At 37.7% G+C, this 16,279-nt stretch overlaps 1 long non-coding RNA gene across 6 annotated transcripts; it reads left to right on the forward strand.

The window, feature by feature from the left end:
- Positions 1-1,049: 1,049 nt before the first annotated feature.
- On the forward strand, positions 1,050-7,999 carry LOC126974022 (uncharacterized). Of its 6 annotated transcripts, none has more exons than XR_007731456.1 (3): positions 1,050-1,239; positions 1,789-2,056; positions 7,846-7,999. It is a non-coding gene; the product is annotated as an uncharacterized LOC126974022 (long non-coding RNA). The 6 variants fall into 6 exon arrangements; XR_007731455.1 differs by lacking the exon at positions 1,789-2,056 and adding an exon at positions 7,495-7,762; XR_007731459.1 differs by lacking the exons at positions 1,050-1,239; positions 1,789-2,056 and adding exons at positions 1,246-1,591; positions 7,495-7,762.
- Positions 8,000-16,279: the final 8,280 nt, after the last annotated feature.

Consider the following 16,279-nt stretch of genomic DNA (forward strand, 5'->3'; position numbering starts at 1 on the left):
ATGGCAGGGAAGTATATCATTATTCCGATGAATATTTAAATCTTGTAGAAATTTAAAAAATGAAGAAAAATCTTGCAAGATAAACAACTGTCTCGGAAATGAAGACGATTGATAAGCAATAAGATTCTTAAGAAGATTGTTCGTCGGCAAGCTATAGAGCTTTAAAATAAATCTTTCTTTAAGATAACTAAATCTAATACACAAAGGAGGAAGGTTGGCCTCGATTTGCATAGCAGCTATTGGGCTAGTTTTAAGTGCACCCAATATTGTACGCATACATTTATTTTGTATTTTATCCAGACTATTAACAATTTTGCTGTCTGCGGCGAAACAATGAAAGCCATATTCAAAATGACTACGAATAAGCGATTTATACAAAATTAACAATATTTTAGGGTCCGCTCCCCACGACGTTGCACACAAAGATTTTAATACATTATAAGCTTTATTCGCTTTAATTATAACACTATCTGTATATTTTTTCCAAGAAAGTTTTGGAGTAAATGTTACACCTAGAAATTTTATGTCACATGAAATAGGCAGTGGAATGCCATTGTATAAAATGGGAGGCAATATGATGCGTTTACGACCAATCACAAAGACTTTTGATTTGGTTGGATTTACATTTAAATTAAGATAAGAAAAGTATTGATATAAATTTACAAGTGCTTTATTAATAGTAGCGGCTAAATTAATCAGATCAACTCCCGACATATACATACATACATAGACGACTAAGTCATCTGCATACTGTAGGTTTACTATATTTGGCCCCAAAATAAGGTTCAATCGTCTTATGTACATAATAAAAATTAAAGGAGACAATATTCCCCCCTGACAAACACCTAGAGAAGAAAGTCGTGGTCCATACAAATGTTTATTAAATTTTACATATACTTTTCTGTCAGTCAAAAAGGATTGCATCCAATTTATTATTTTACCTGGTATCCCTAACATTGATAACTCGTCACAAAGCACGGCAATATTTACACTATTGAAGGCACCTGAGATGTCAAAAAATACAGACTAAAGATATTGATTACCTACTTGCTAAACATTGATGCGCATCAAGCTGTAACTGCGCTATACTCTCCCTAGAAGACCGACCTTTGCGAAAACCAAACTGATTATTAGGCAAAAGACAATTTTGTTCTATAAAGAACTCGAGACGTTGTTTTAGAAGCTGCTCAAATATCTTCCCAACACAAGACGTGAGAGCTATAGGTCTATAAGAGTCAGGTAACATTTTATTTTTGTCTGGCTTTAAAACTGGGATTAAACAGTCTGTTTTCCATTCTGGAGGAATAGTATTCTCCTTCCATAGGCGATTAAGATTATTTAAAAAGATGTTGAGACTGTGGCAATTAAGTTTTTTGAGTAAAATATATGGAATGGTATCGAGACCGAAAGATGTATCTCTTCTAGTAAATAAAGCGGATTTTAGTTCTTGTAAAGAAAAAGGCTCTATCAAATATTTATTACTATCATTAACAACATTTACATAGTTAGTTAACTTATTTGATACAAAGTCAGAAGTATACTTTTGTAGAAAATCTGGAATCCAACTATCATTCAACACACTGTCAGGAATGTAAGTTTTGTTAAATTTGCGCATGGATTTCCAAATTGAAGACAAAGGAGTACAACGATTAAATGAATTGCACAAGCCTATCCAGCTATTTCTTCTTTCACTTTTTAAGATAAGTTTTTTTAAAGCCCGCAATCTCTTAAACTCCACATAATTTTCATCAGTGGAGTTGTTTTTAAAATTAATGTAACCATTTTTAGCATTTAAAACTGCTTCTGTACACCTCTGATTCCACCAAGGCAACCAAGGATATTTAAAAGATTCTTGTGAACAAGAACTAGTAACATTATTACTATTAGAACTTTTGGAAAACAGACAGCTAGGGATTGACTGCTTGGCAGCAGAAAGTAAAATATTACAAAAGGAATTAAAAGCATCTATTGAAGATAAAGTGTCAAATTTAACATCATCCAAATAAGAAACAACTAAGTTACTATACATATTCCAATTCACCTGCTTATAATTAGGGTGAGTGGGCAAATGTAGATTATTACATAATGTGTTTTGCAAACTAATACTATCACTACTTACTGCCATTTTTATTATTACAGGGAGATGATAACTACTGCCCAGAGGACTGTCAATAACTGACCAGTCACATAAAAGAGCCAAAGATGGAGTTACCAAAGTCAAGTCAAGAGCATTAGGACGCCAAGATGGAGATCCTATTGTGGTAGCTTGACCATTATTCAGAATAACAAGACCATTCTCATCTATAACCTCTAAAACATCTTTACCTCGAGGCAATGTATCAACACATCCCCACAACATGTGATGAGCATTGAAATCACCTGCAAATATCATTGGCTCTGGAATGGACTTAATTAAACTGTTTAAATTGTTTTTATTAAATGGAGGATTTGAATTGGAAGGACTGTAAAAACTCACAATACTCAGTTCTTTGTTATTAATTTTAATTTTAATGCAAACATTTTGTAGAGCACTATCAAAATATGTATTTATGTTAGAAAATGTTATATTATTATGAATAAAAATTGCTACACCATTGTGTTTATTACCACAATCATTCCTTATTGAGTTATAGCCTTTTATTAAAAAATACTGATGTGGTTTTAACCAAGTTTCCGAAATTATAGCAATATGGATATGATTTTCATATAAAAACCTTGTAAAAATAAGCCTATTACTAATAATACTTTGAGCGTTCCACTGCACTATATTCAATGTATCCATAATAACAATTAACTAGATGTCTTTTTTCTAAAAGTGTTATTCAGAATTTCCTTAATACTATTTGAATTTATAGTTAACTTATCTTTATTCGTACAAATTTGTAAAACTGCTTCAACCAAGAGGTTCATAAATTTGTCAGATTTTATAAGATTGCTCAGGTGTGTGTCAATATACTTTGAGTTTAATTGAGGGAAAGCAGATTCATTGAAGAGATCTGAGTATCTAACACTACGGGACTTCACTTTGTTTTCTTCAATTTTTTGTTTTTTCAGAGGACAGGTAGATGAGATAGCTATGTGATCTCCACCACAGTTGGCACATTTTGTTAAAGTTTTTGGACACATTTTAAAATTATGATTGTCAGAACATATGGAACAAACTTCATTGTTTCTACAAAATTTAGCAATATGGCCAAATTTCATACAGCGTAGACACTGTTTAATAGGGGGTACATATACATTAACCTCATGCCTCCAGTGATCAAGTGTTACATACTCAGGTAACAACGTTGATGCAAATGTGACTGCAACAGTTTGCGTTGGAACAAAGGAGACAACACCCTGTGGGTCCTTTACTCGCCGCATGAACCTTCTCACAGCAATAACTTTTTTACTCGATGCAATTAATTGATGAATTTTTTTGTTGGAGTAATCAGTGGGAACAGAAGTAAGAACTCCAGTGACCTCCGTTTCAGAAGCCGGAATTGAGGCAACCATCTCCAACTCGCTAAGTAACTTTTCATTTTTTAAAAATACATTCGCATTGTTAGGCAGGTCAAAGGTAACACCAACTTTAAAAGCATTAACGGACCTCAGGTGCAACACACCCGATACGCAATGCCTCCTGATTCCATTTGACAGACCCAACCTGTCCTTGTCTGATATTTTGACTTCACCCTGCTTGCGATTGAGAAATACAATAAATTCCTTCTTATTTGAATTTTCGTCGTATAACCTATAATAATTTGTCGCTCTATAAGGGGTATACTTCTCTTTATCCTTTCTTCTTACAATGAGACGTTCAGTCACCTCCGCGTCAGATACCGAGGATTCGGATAGGGGAAGTTCGTCTGCTGGTTCTGCGTCGCTCTGGCCGTTCTTCGGCCTTTTACCTGTACGCTTCCCCATGGCGATGGGGAAGCGCACTTAACAATTTATATATACAAAAATCGAATATTTATAAACCAGGATAAACAATTTACAAGTATGAAAAATATATGCACTATGAACAATAATTTAAACAATTTTTTTTTGTATAAGCGCGCCTTCCTTCGTTCACTCGTTCCCGCCAAAAAAAATGATTGTTGATGAACATGAAATAATTTTTTTTTTTATATTAATTCGTTCTTTCGAACAGGCTATAGCCAGAGGCCTTACTGCCTTGTCGTTAGTATTTTCATTTCTTTGGTATTTATTATTTTCACTATTTTGTTTTACAAAAAGTCCAATCCAGTTTTCTCATTTCATCTTACATTATTTCCATTTTCCTTTTCCAATTATGTATATTCGATAGCGAATATTTATAGTAGTTTCTTTCATCAAATCCAATCCAGTCTTAAAGTCATCAGTTATTTTACCATTTCCGTTAATGTATAATTCTCTAAAGAATATTTTCCATATTTTCCTTTTAGTAAGTCCAAATCCAGTAATATAGTCTCTAATAATTTTCCCCTTTTCTTAAAGTCAAATCCAGTGTAATTTGCATAACTTTTTAGAATAATACCTACCTATTTACATTATCTGTTCAGTTCGCGAATTGCGCTATGCTATTACTAGTTGTATATGTACAAGTTATAACGTATTTACATAATTATAAACAAATTTACAACGTATGTATCTACAAATTACAATGTATTTACAGTACTACATACAAATTTATACAAGGACATATAAGTTGATGTGTCCTTTAATAGATCTATTACTGAGAGCGGGATTATATTGGGTGCACCATATATTTCCAGTAGCTCATCCATCAGCACAAGGCGCTGTATGCCAAAGTACGAACAATCAAAAAAGATGTGATCCAGAGACTGATCTTGTTGCTTATTACAATGGTCACAAAAAGGAGAGGAGACAATTTTTTTGCGATGAAGATGAAAATTCAATCGATAGTGCCCAATACGCATTCGTGTTATTGTAGTATAGAACTTTCTGTGAGCGTTATTTTTAAACTTACAAAACCAGGGTGTGCTATTAACGGGATTATCTAACAAAGTATACGAATGAGCCTTATTTTCAACTTCTGTACAATTGTACCAATATCTTCCCCAAAGAAGAGTCATACGCTGTTTTAGATTACTTATTATATCTGTATATGGTATGTTAATGTCTAGATCTTTGCAATCAGGATATAGGGATAGATCGGATATATTAATGATAGTTCTAGCTAGAAAATCAGCGCTTTCGTTTCCTGCTACTCCTATATGGGACGGGACCCAAACGAAATCCACTTTTATATCGATTAAACATAGTTCGAACCACAATTCCTTTACAGCAAAAATGATGTAATTGATGTTAGCACTCATTTTGTTATTTGACAAACTTTTTAACACACTCATACTATCACTAACTATTACCCACTTCTTATTAAGTTGATTTTGTTTCTTAATATGCTTCAAAGCAAAAAGAATAGCGACGGCTTCAGCAGTAAAAATACTGGCATATCTATTAATCTTAAAGCCAATACCCTTCCTAATTTCAGGAAGGTAGATTGCAAAAGAAACATTATTATTGTTTTTTGCGCCATCCGTATAAACAAATTTACAATTAGACCATTCTGACAATAATACATGAACCTCCTCTTTTGAAGTTAAATTTGGATCTATCACAACATTAATTGCAGAATATTTACATCGAAAAGAACCTGCATGGCAGGGAAGTATATCATTATTCCGATGAATATTTAAATCTTGTAGAAATTTAAAAAATGAAGAAAAATCTTGCAAGATAAACAACTGTCTCGGAAATGAAGACGATTGATAAGCAATAAGATTCTTAAGAAGATTGTTCGTCGGCAAGCTATAGAGCTTTAAAATAAATCTTTCTTTAAGATAACTAAATCTAATACACAAAGGAGGAAGGTTGGCCTCGATTTGCATAGCAGCTATTGGGCTAGTTTTAAGTGCACCCAATATTGTACGCATACATTTATTTTGTATTTTATCCAGACTATTAACAATTTTGCTGTCTGCGGCGAAACAATGAAAGCCATATTCAAAATGACTACGAATAAGCGATTTATACAAAATTAACAATATTTTAGGGTCCGCTCCCCACGACGTTGCACACAAAGATTTTAATACATTATAAGCTTTATTCGCTTTAATTATAACACTATCTGTATATTTTTTCCAAGAAAGTTTTGGAGTAAATGTTACACCTAGAAATTTTATGTCACATGAAATAGGCAGTGGAATGCCATTGTATAAAATGGGAGGCAATATGATGCGTTTACGACCAATCACAAAGACTTTTGATTTGGTTGGATTTACATTTAAATTAAGATAAGAAAAGTATTGATATAAATTTACAAGTGCTTTATTAATAGGAGCGGCTAAATTAATCAGATCAACTCCCGACATATACATACATACATAGACGACTAAGTCATCTGCATACTGTAGGTTTACTATATTTGGCCCCAAAATAAGGTTCAATCGTCTTATGTACATAATAAAAATTAAAGGAGACAATATTCCCCCCTGACAAACACCTAGAGAAGAAAGTCGTGGTCCATACAAATGTTTATTAAATTTTACATATACTTTTCTGTCAGTCAAAAAGCATTGCATCCAATTTATTATTTTACCTGGTATCCCTAACATTGATAACTCCTCACAAAGCACGGCAATATTTACACTATTGAAGGCACCTGGGCCTATGGACTTGCATCCCGTGCCACTAAATAAATTAAAAAAAAATGAAGGCACCTGAGATGTCAAAAAATACAGACAAAAGATATTGATTACCTACTTGCTAAACATTGATGCGCATCAAGCTGTAACTGCGCTATACTCTCCATAGAAGACCGACCTTTGCGAAAACCAAACTGATTATTAGGCAAAAGACAATTTTGTTCTATAAAGAACTCGAGACGTTGTTTTAGAAGCTGCTCAAATATCTTCCCAACACAAGACGTGAGAGCTATAGGTCTATAAGAGTCAGGTAACATTTTATTTTTGTCTGGCTTTAAAACTGGGATTAAACTGTCTGTTTTCCATTCTGGAGGAATAGTATTCTCCTTCCATAGGCGATTAAGATTATTTAAAAAGATGTTGAGACTGTGGCAATTAAGTTTTTTGAGTAAAATATATGGAATGGTATCGAGACCGAAAGATGTATCTCTTCTAGTAAATAAAGCGGATTTTAGTTCTTGTAAAGAAAAAGGCTCTATCAAATATTTATTACTATCATTAACAACATTTACATAGTTAGTTAACTTATTTGATACAAAGTCAGAAGTATACTTTTGTAGAAAATCTGGAATCCAACTATCATTCAACACACTGTCAGGAATGTAAGTTTTGTTAAATTTGCGCATGGATTTCCAAATTGAAGACAAAGGAGTACAACGATTAAATGAATTGCACAAGCCTATCCAGCTATTTCTTCTTTCACTTTTTAAGATAAGTTTTTTTAAAGCCCGCAATCTCTTAAACTCCATATAATTTTCATCAGTGGAGTTGTTTTTAAAATTAATGTAACCATTTTTAGCATTTAAAACTGCTTCTGTACACCTCTGATTCCACCAAGGCGACCAAGGATATTTAAAAGATTTTTGTGAACAAGAACTAGTAACATTATTACTATTAGAACTTTTGGAAAACAGACAGCTAGGGATTGACTGCTTGGCAGCAGAAAGTAAAATATTACAAAAGGAATTAAAAGCATCTATTGAAGATAAAGTGTCAAATTTAACATCATCCAAATAAGAAACAACTAAGTTACTATACATATTCCAATTCACCTGCTTATAATTAGGGTGAGTGGGCAAATGTAGATTATTACATAATGTGTTTTGCAAACTACTACTATCACTACTTACTGCCATTTTTATTATTACAGGGAGATGATAACTACTGCCCAGAGGACTGTCAATAACTGACCAGTCACATAAAAGAGCCAATGATGGAGTTACCAAAGTCAAGTCAAGAGCATTAGGACGCCAAGATGGAGATCCTATTGTGGTAGCTTGACCATTATTCAGAATAACAAGACCATTCTCATCTATAACCTCTAAAACATCTTTACCTCGAGGCAATGTATCAACACATCCCCACAACATGTGATGAGCATTGAAATCACCTGAAAATATCATTGGCTCTGGAATGGACTTAATTAAACTGTTTAAATTGTTTTTATTAAATGGAGGATTTGAATTGGAAGGACTGTAACAACTCACAATACTCAGTTCTTTGTTATTAATTTTAATGCAAATATTTTTTATAGCACTATCAAAATATGTATTTATGTTCGAAAATGTGATATCATTATGAATAAAAATTGCTACACCATTGTGTTTATTACCACAATCATTCCTTATTGTGTTATAGCCTTTTATTGAAAAATACTGATGTGGTTTTAACCAAGTTTCCGAAATTATAGCAATATGGATATGATTTTCATATAAAAACCTTGTAAAAATAAGCCTATTACTAATAATACTTTGAGCGTTCCACTGCACTATATTCAATGTATCCATAATAACAATTAACTAGATGTCTTTTTTTCTAAAAGTGTTATTCAGAATTTCCTTAATACTATTTGAATTTATAGTTAACTTATCTTTATTCGTACAAATTTGTAAAACTGCTTCAACCAAGAGGTTCATAAATTTGTCAGATTTTATAAGATTGCTCAGGTGTGTGTCTATATACTTTGAGTTTAATTGAGGGAAAGCAGATTCATTGAAGAGATCTGAGTATCTAACACTACGGGACTTCACTTTGTTTTCTTCAATTTTTTGTTTTTTCAGAGGACAGGTAGATGAGATAGCTATGTGATCTCCACCACAGTTGGCACATTTTGTTAAAGTTTTTGGACACATTTTAAAATTGTGATTGTCAGAACATATGGAACAAACTTCATTGTTTCTACAAAATTTAGCAATATGGCCAAATTTCATACAGCGTAGACACTGTTTAATAGGGGGTACATATACATTAACCTCATGCCTCCAGTGATCAAGTGTTACATACTCAGGTAACAACGTTGATGCAAATGTGACTGCAACAGTTTGCGTTGGAACAAAGGAGACAACACCCTGTGGGTCCTTTACTCGCCGCATGAACCTTCTCACAGCAATAACTTTTTTACTCGATGCAATTAATTGATGAATTTTTTTGTTGGAGTAATCAGTGGGAACAGAAGTAAGAACTCCAGTGACCTCCGTTTCAGAAGCCGGAATTGAGGCAACCATCTCCAACTCGCTAAGTAACTTTTCATTTTTTAAAAATACATTCGCATTGTTAGGCAGGTCAAAGGTAACACCAACTTTAAAAGCATTAACGGACCTCAGGTGCAACACACCCGATACGCAATGCCTCCTGATTCCATTTGACAGACCCAACCTGTCCTTGTCTGATATTTTGACTTCACCCTGCTTGCGATTGAGAAATACAATAAATTCCTTCTTATTTGAATTTTCGTCGTACAACCTATAATAATTTGTCGCTCTATAAGGGGTATACTTCTCTTTATCCTTTCTTCTTACAATGAGACGTTCAGTCACCTCCGCGTCAGATACCGAGGATTCGGATAGGGGAAGTTCGTCTGCTGGTTCTGCGTCGCTCTGGCCGTTCTTCGGCCTTTTACCTGTACGCTTCCCCATGGCGATGGGGAAGCGCACTTAACAATTTATATATACAAAAATCGAATATTTATAAACCAGGATAAACAATTTACAAGTATGAAAAATATATGCACTATGAACAATAATTTAAACAATTTTTTTTTGTATAAGCGCGCCTTCCTTCGTTCACTCGTTCCCGTCCGAACATGAAATAAACTTGCTAATATGTGTCAACTGAGGGGACCTGAATTAGAAAGGCTCAGGAAAAAAGTGAGGAGACATCTGAACCGCGCAATGAACACAGGCGATCAATACGACTGGGACATCTACAAAGAGTGTAAGTCTGAATACAAGAAACGCATCAGATACAGAAGATCAGAAGGCTGGCGTAAATTTTGCAGCAGCATCCAATGCCATAACCAGGCCAACAGGGCAAGGAAATTAATCTCTAACCAACCCAGGCAAATCCTCGGATCCCTGCTGAAACCTGACGGTACATTTACCAACTCACCAGAGGAAACAGAGCGAGTCCTGACGGAAACTCACTTTCCAGGATGCAAAATAATGCAGCATATCGAGTGGGTAAATGAAAACATAACCGCTGAGGAAGCTGACTGGCAACAAGCACACAAGTTGGTGACAACCGATAAAATAAAGTGGGCTATAAATTCCTTTCACCCCTTTAAGTCAGCAGGACCTGATGGGATCTTTCCCGCCTTGTTGCAATGGGGAGGAGAAGGTCTCCACAACCGGCTGATCAACATTTTCAGGGCGTGTCTAGCGCATAGATACATCCCTAGGATATGGAGGGAAGTTAAAGTGATCTTCATACCTAAACCAGGTAAAAGTGACTATTCAAACGCTAAATCTTACAGACCCATAAGCCTTACCTCTTTTACCCTAAAGACCCTAGAAAGGTTGTGTGAAAGAGAACTGAGGGAGAATTACCTTAAGAACATACCCCTACACCCCAACCAACACGCATACAGTCAGGGTAAAAGCACCGAATCTGCACTCCACGCTGTAGTGAACGTTATAGAGGGCGCACTTTCGGAAAAAACCTTTTGTCTAGGAACTTTCGTGGACATTGAAGGAGCCTTCGATAAGACAAAATTTACAAAAATAAAAGAAGCATTACACCGCCATGGAGTATGTACAACTCTGTCATCATGGATTGAAAACATGCTCAAACACAGAGTGATTTTACTAAATGAAAGTGAGACACAGAAAGCATTTGTAGCTAAAGGCTGCCCCCAAGGAGGAGTTATCTCACCTCTTTTATGGAACTTGGTAGTAAATGATCTAATTACCACTCTAAACGAAAATCACTACTTTACGGTAGGCTACGCAGACGACCTAACTATATTAATAAGCGGAAAGTTTGCCAGTACTATATGTGAAGTAACAAATGCAGCATTGAAAATCGTGGAAAGATGGTGCATAGATAACGACCTATCAGTCAACCCACATAAAACAGAATTGGTAATGTTCACAAACAAAAGAGTCCTGGGTAACTATAAACTGCCAAAACTGTTTAACACCGAACTCCAACTAAACAGCGAAGTGAAATACTTAGGAGTTATACTTGACAGCAAGTTAAACTGGGCGGCCCACTTGGAAACAAAAATAAATACAGCTACCGTAACCTTCTGGCAATGCCGTAGAATGTTGGGAAAGACATGGGGACTTGCCCCGAACATCGTACTATGGCTCTACACAGCTGTGATACGACCTATGATATGTTACGGCGCAGTTGTATGGTGGCCACGCACCAAGCTGATCACTACTTGTAATAAACTGCAACGATTCCAAAGACTAGCGTGTATGGCTATCACAGGATGTATGCGAACTACACCTACCGCGGCTGTAGAAGCTATGCTGAATCTTCCGGCACTACACCTCTATATAAAACAAGAGGCGGCCTGCGCCGCAGTAAGGTTGAAGACATTAAATCTTTGGAAAACCACTCAATCCCCACACCCAGAGGTTCTAAATGAGGTGATTGAAAAGGAGCCTCTGCTGTTGGCAGTAAGTGATAGATCTCCAAAGGAATACATATTCGATAAGAGATACAAAATACAGCTGTATGAAGAACTGAAAGAGGACCTCAGTACAAAAAACCTCAGGATTTTCACACATGGCTCAAAGACAAGGTCGGGCACGGGATACGGAGTGTTCTCGGATGACCTAAATATAAGAATAGCTGCATCACTAGGAGCTCATAACACTGTCTTCCAAGCAGAATGTATGGGTATCATAGAAGCAGTCACTGCTACTTTGACTCGAAAGGTAAAAGACTACTCCATCCGCATCCTTTCAGATAGCAAATCAGTACTACAAGCCCTACAAAGCCACACTATCACCTCTAAGCTAATATACAACTGTCACCAATGTCTGAGGGAGTTATGCGAAAATAACAACCAAGTAACTCTTCAATGGATAAAGGGACACAGTAACTCACGAGGGAATGATGCCGCTGATGAATTGGCCAGGAGAGGCTCAGCGATGACAGCAAAAGGACCAGAACCAACTATCCCTCTCCCGCCTAGCTGGCCTACGAAGGTAATACGCCAACACACCAAGGAATTACATAATAAGTACTGGATGAATGTAAGTGGGTGTAGACAAGCAAAAGAAGCTCTACCACAAATAGACCCCAAGCTCTCTCGCAAGCTAGTAAAACTTCCACGACCTAGGTTACGGAAAATAACTCATGTACTAACGGCGGCTTTTAACAAGCATCTGTTCAATATAGGTGTCACCGACAGCCCACTGTGCAGAGCCTGCACGGAGGCGGACGAAACGGCCGCACACATCATTTTGGAGTGTAGGAGTGTGGCCTCATACCGGGCCAAACACCTGGGGTCACCGAGGACTCTCCCCGAGGTCATGGGTGTCATCAGAGGTTTGATACATTACCTTGAGGAACTAGGGTGGCAGGATTAGCCGCCCTCCTCACCACGCAAAATAGGCGCGCTGTAGTCGTCGAGTTGCGGATAATAGCCCGTGATAACCTATAACCTATGTGTCAACTGTCAAACGTCTGTTGCACTGACAATTCGTTTAAAAGGCAAGGGCTTGAAGCTCCTGTTCCACCGACGAACAAATAATGCCTTACGTACTTAATTTTACCGTATAATAATATGATGCATAGAGTTACCGCTTTCGGGTGTCGCTAGTTGATGCCTTTTATGTTTTTGGTGGTTAGTTGTTTTCTTGTGAAGTTTCTAAATGAGTAAAAAACGTTTCTCTGTTTAATCGTTGATTTGAGTATAATGTTATAACTAGAAGTATTGTTTTCGTCTATTGTTAGAGGCAGGGATTCTTAGGGCTATATTTTACCGGGGCTGCAAAAAGTCGCACCACCGTGATGTCCGTAAGCTACCAAATTAGACATTATAGTCGGGCCATTACAAAAGTGCGAACTGAGTCATAAATCATTTTATCAGATCTCTCGCTCACACTTATTGGCATATCGGAACTCTCGCTCGCACTGCTAGTGTTGTGTGCAACAAAGAAGGGATTTGTCAATACGAGGGGCACACTGAAATGTCTCAGCGAACTTATTTCGATTTATGATGTTGAAGCACCGAGTCAAACAACAATATATCGCTGGTATGCTGAGTTCCGACGCGGTCGTGTGTCGCTCAGCACTGTTTCTTCTGCATGTCGACCAAGAACAGCTGTCACGCCTGAAAACATCGCAGCTGTGCGAACTATTATATTAGTTGACCGTCATGTGACATACGAGCAGATTCAGGCTGTTATCAGTATCGGAATGAGTGCAATTCAGTCGATATTACATAATGAACTTTGTGTAAGAAAGCTAGTTTTCCAATGGGTACCCCACAATTTGTCCGAAGAGCAAAAGGCGGCTCGTGTAGATTGGTGCCGGAATACTCTGCAACGCTTCAACGGAGGGAAGTCAAATGCCGTTTATAATATCTTCTCATGTGAAGAATCATGGATTTATTCATACGAACCTGAAAGAAAACATCAGTCAGAAGTTTGGGTCTTCGAAGACGAGGTCTAACCAACGAAAAAGGTTCGCTCCCGCAGCGTGTCAAAGAAAATGTTCGCTACGTTTGTCTCGAAAAAGGGGCATGTTGCTTCAATTCTTTTACACGACCGCAGAACGGCTACCGCTGAGTATATCACGGTTTGTTTGCCAGAAATGATAGCCGAACTCCGAAAAAATAACCCGAAACATCGCATCATCTTACATCACGAAAATGCGAGCTCCCATACGGCTCGGAGACAAATGATTTTTTGAAGCAGGAAAACGTTGAGCTGATGGGCCATCTTCCGTACAGTCCTGACCTGAGCTCAAACGATTTCTTTACATTCGCTAGAATGATAGATTTATTACGCGGTCAACGGTTTGAAGACCCCGAAGCAGTTGTGGAAGCGTACAAATCAGCCATTTTGTCAATATCAACTTCAGACTGGTATTACTGTTTTAATGATTGGTTTGCACGAATGGAAAAGTGCATTAAGTGGAATGGAGAATACTTTGAAAAACAATAAAATACAATTTAGCTATACCGTGCATGTGGTTTTTCTTATTCCCGATCATTTCAGTGTGCCCCTCGTAGTCATTAGCAGGTAATTAAGGAAAGGTTAAAGAAATAATGCAAACTATTTTTAGGATGTATTTTTAATATCTGCTTTTAAAACATACAATATTTTAAATGTTATACAACTTAAATATTAATATAGTTATACATATAACAAATTTTAAACAGGGTCACTTTTCAATTCATTAGACACTATGAATAACCGTACGAGTTTGGGCGTTAAGATCACCCTTTAATTTTAACAAAGTTAAGTTGGTGAATAATGCGTCTATGGTTTGCTAATACCTGCGTCCGAGCGGCATCACTTTATCTATAGCGAGTTGAGTGGCATTGTCACATCCCTTTGATGTAATTGCAATGTTTTATGACTCAGTTCGCAAGAAATCAGTATTATCTTTTGTAATGGCAACATTTGCATATGTCGTTTTATTTTTCTTTTCTATATTTTTCATTTTTATGGGACTTAATAGCCAAAATAGAAAGAGCAACGCTGTTTGCCATTACATAAATTAGCATAATGATTAAATTTAAAGCATTTGTAACTGTTAAAGAGGAAACACATTAAAAAAAAACTCTGTATACTCTCGCGTTCGACAGTTCAACAATAATGTGGTGCTAACAGTTCGTGTCCTTATCAATTCCTGACCAATTTTTTTCATATATCATTTCTCCCTACTGCAATTATTTCATAAAGGCATAAAAGGCATTTATTTTCTCAAAATTGATTCCTTTAGAATTCTTTTTGATGTCATTTCTTAAACTACTAGATACTACTACCGCTTCGGAAACAAATGGCGCTCTGAGAGAGAAGAAGCGGCGCAAGAAACTCTCCCAGCATACTTTTTTTTGCGCTCTTTTCAATAAAAATAATACATAATGTTTTGAAGCCCCGTACTTTTCCCGGGGCGTAAAAAGAATAGGGGAGTCCCAGGCCCATGGGTGTCGTAAGAGGCGACTAAGGGCTTTTTAGAAGTGGGAGAGTCACGCTGCCGTCTTTTGACGTCAGCACAATCGGGCCAGACTCGTCCGGGTTAATTACCACACTCGCACAGAATACCGGCGTGAAGTAGCGGCCTAGTGCCGCTATGTTTCGCATAGGTTAGTATCGAGGACCGGTGGCCATTCCCCCCCCCCTCCACCCGAATATGACAGCGGTCCTAAAAAAGATTTTACCCCAGGAGGGTACCGGCTCTACCAGAGTTGGAGAATCCCTCCCCGGGCACTCTAGCTCGGGCTGCCCTTCGTATTCTGGGGAGGGCACAGAACCGCGCATGACCAAGGACAAACGAGGCAGTATCACCACGGCATCCCGCTCCACACTCAACGTGGACTTTTGCAATATCAGGGGAATTCACTCCAATTTAAACGCCGTCCACCACCACGTACCCCGGGTACAAAATTGAGCACAATTTTTTGCCTCATGCCGGGGTATGTGTGTACGTTAGGGAGGATATCTGCTGTCTTCGTCTCGGCAATTTTGAGGGTAGGGACCTGTCCGGACTCTCTGGCTCCGCATAGATTTAGAGGACCGCGTCCGCATCTATGCGTGTGTCTACAGGTCCCATAGTGGTAACGCAGAAACCGATCATCTAATGGGCTGCGTTCAAGCGGCAATTGACGACGTACTTGCACAGACCCCTCCGCTGAAATCGTAGTCTTGGGTGATTTCAACGGGCACAATGCCGAATGGCTTGGATCACGTACCACAGACTACGCAGGGCGATCTGTGCATACTTTTGCATTGGCGTATGGTCTGTCCCAAGTGGTTGAGTCGCCAACGCGGCTCCCGGATGTGGATAGCCACATGCCGTCCTTATTGGATCTTCTGCTGATTACACATCCCGATGGTTACCAGGTCTTTGTCGACGCCCCTCTCGGAACGTCCGACCATTGCCTGGTCAGGAGTGTAGTGCCTATCCGACGCCAACGTCGCAGACCACCAGCGACCCGCCGCGTTTGGCACTACAAGTCAGCAGATTGGGATAGGATGCGTTCCTTTTTGCATCCTACCCTTGGGGCAGGGTTTGTTTCCCTTCGGATGATCCTAGTGCCTGCGCCGTTGCAGTAGCCGATGTGATGCTACAGGGTATGGATATTTTTATACCAAACTCTGTAGTACCCATCTGTGGCA

This window comes from Leptidea sinapis, chromosome 31 (assembly GCF_905404315.1).
Source record: "Leptidea sinapis chromosome 31, ilLepSina1.1, whole genome shotgun sequence".
Lineage (NCBI taxonomy): Eukaryota > Metazoa > Arthropoda > Insecta > Lepidoptera > Pieridae > Leptidea > Leptidea sinapis.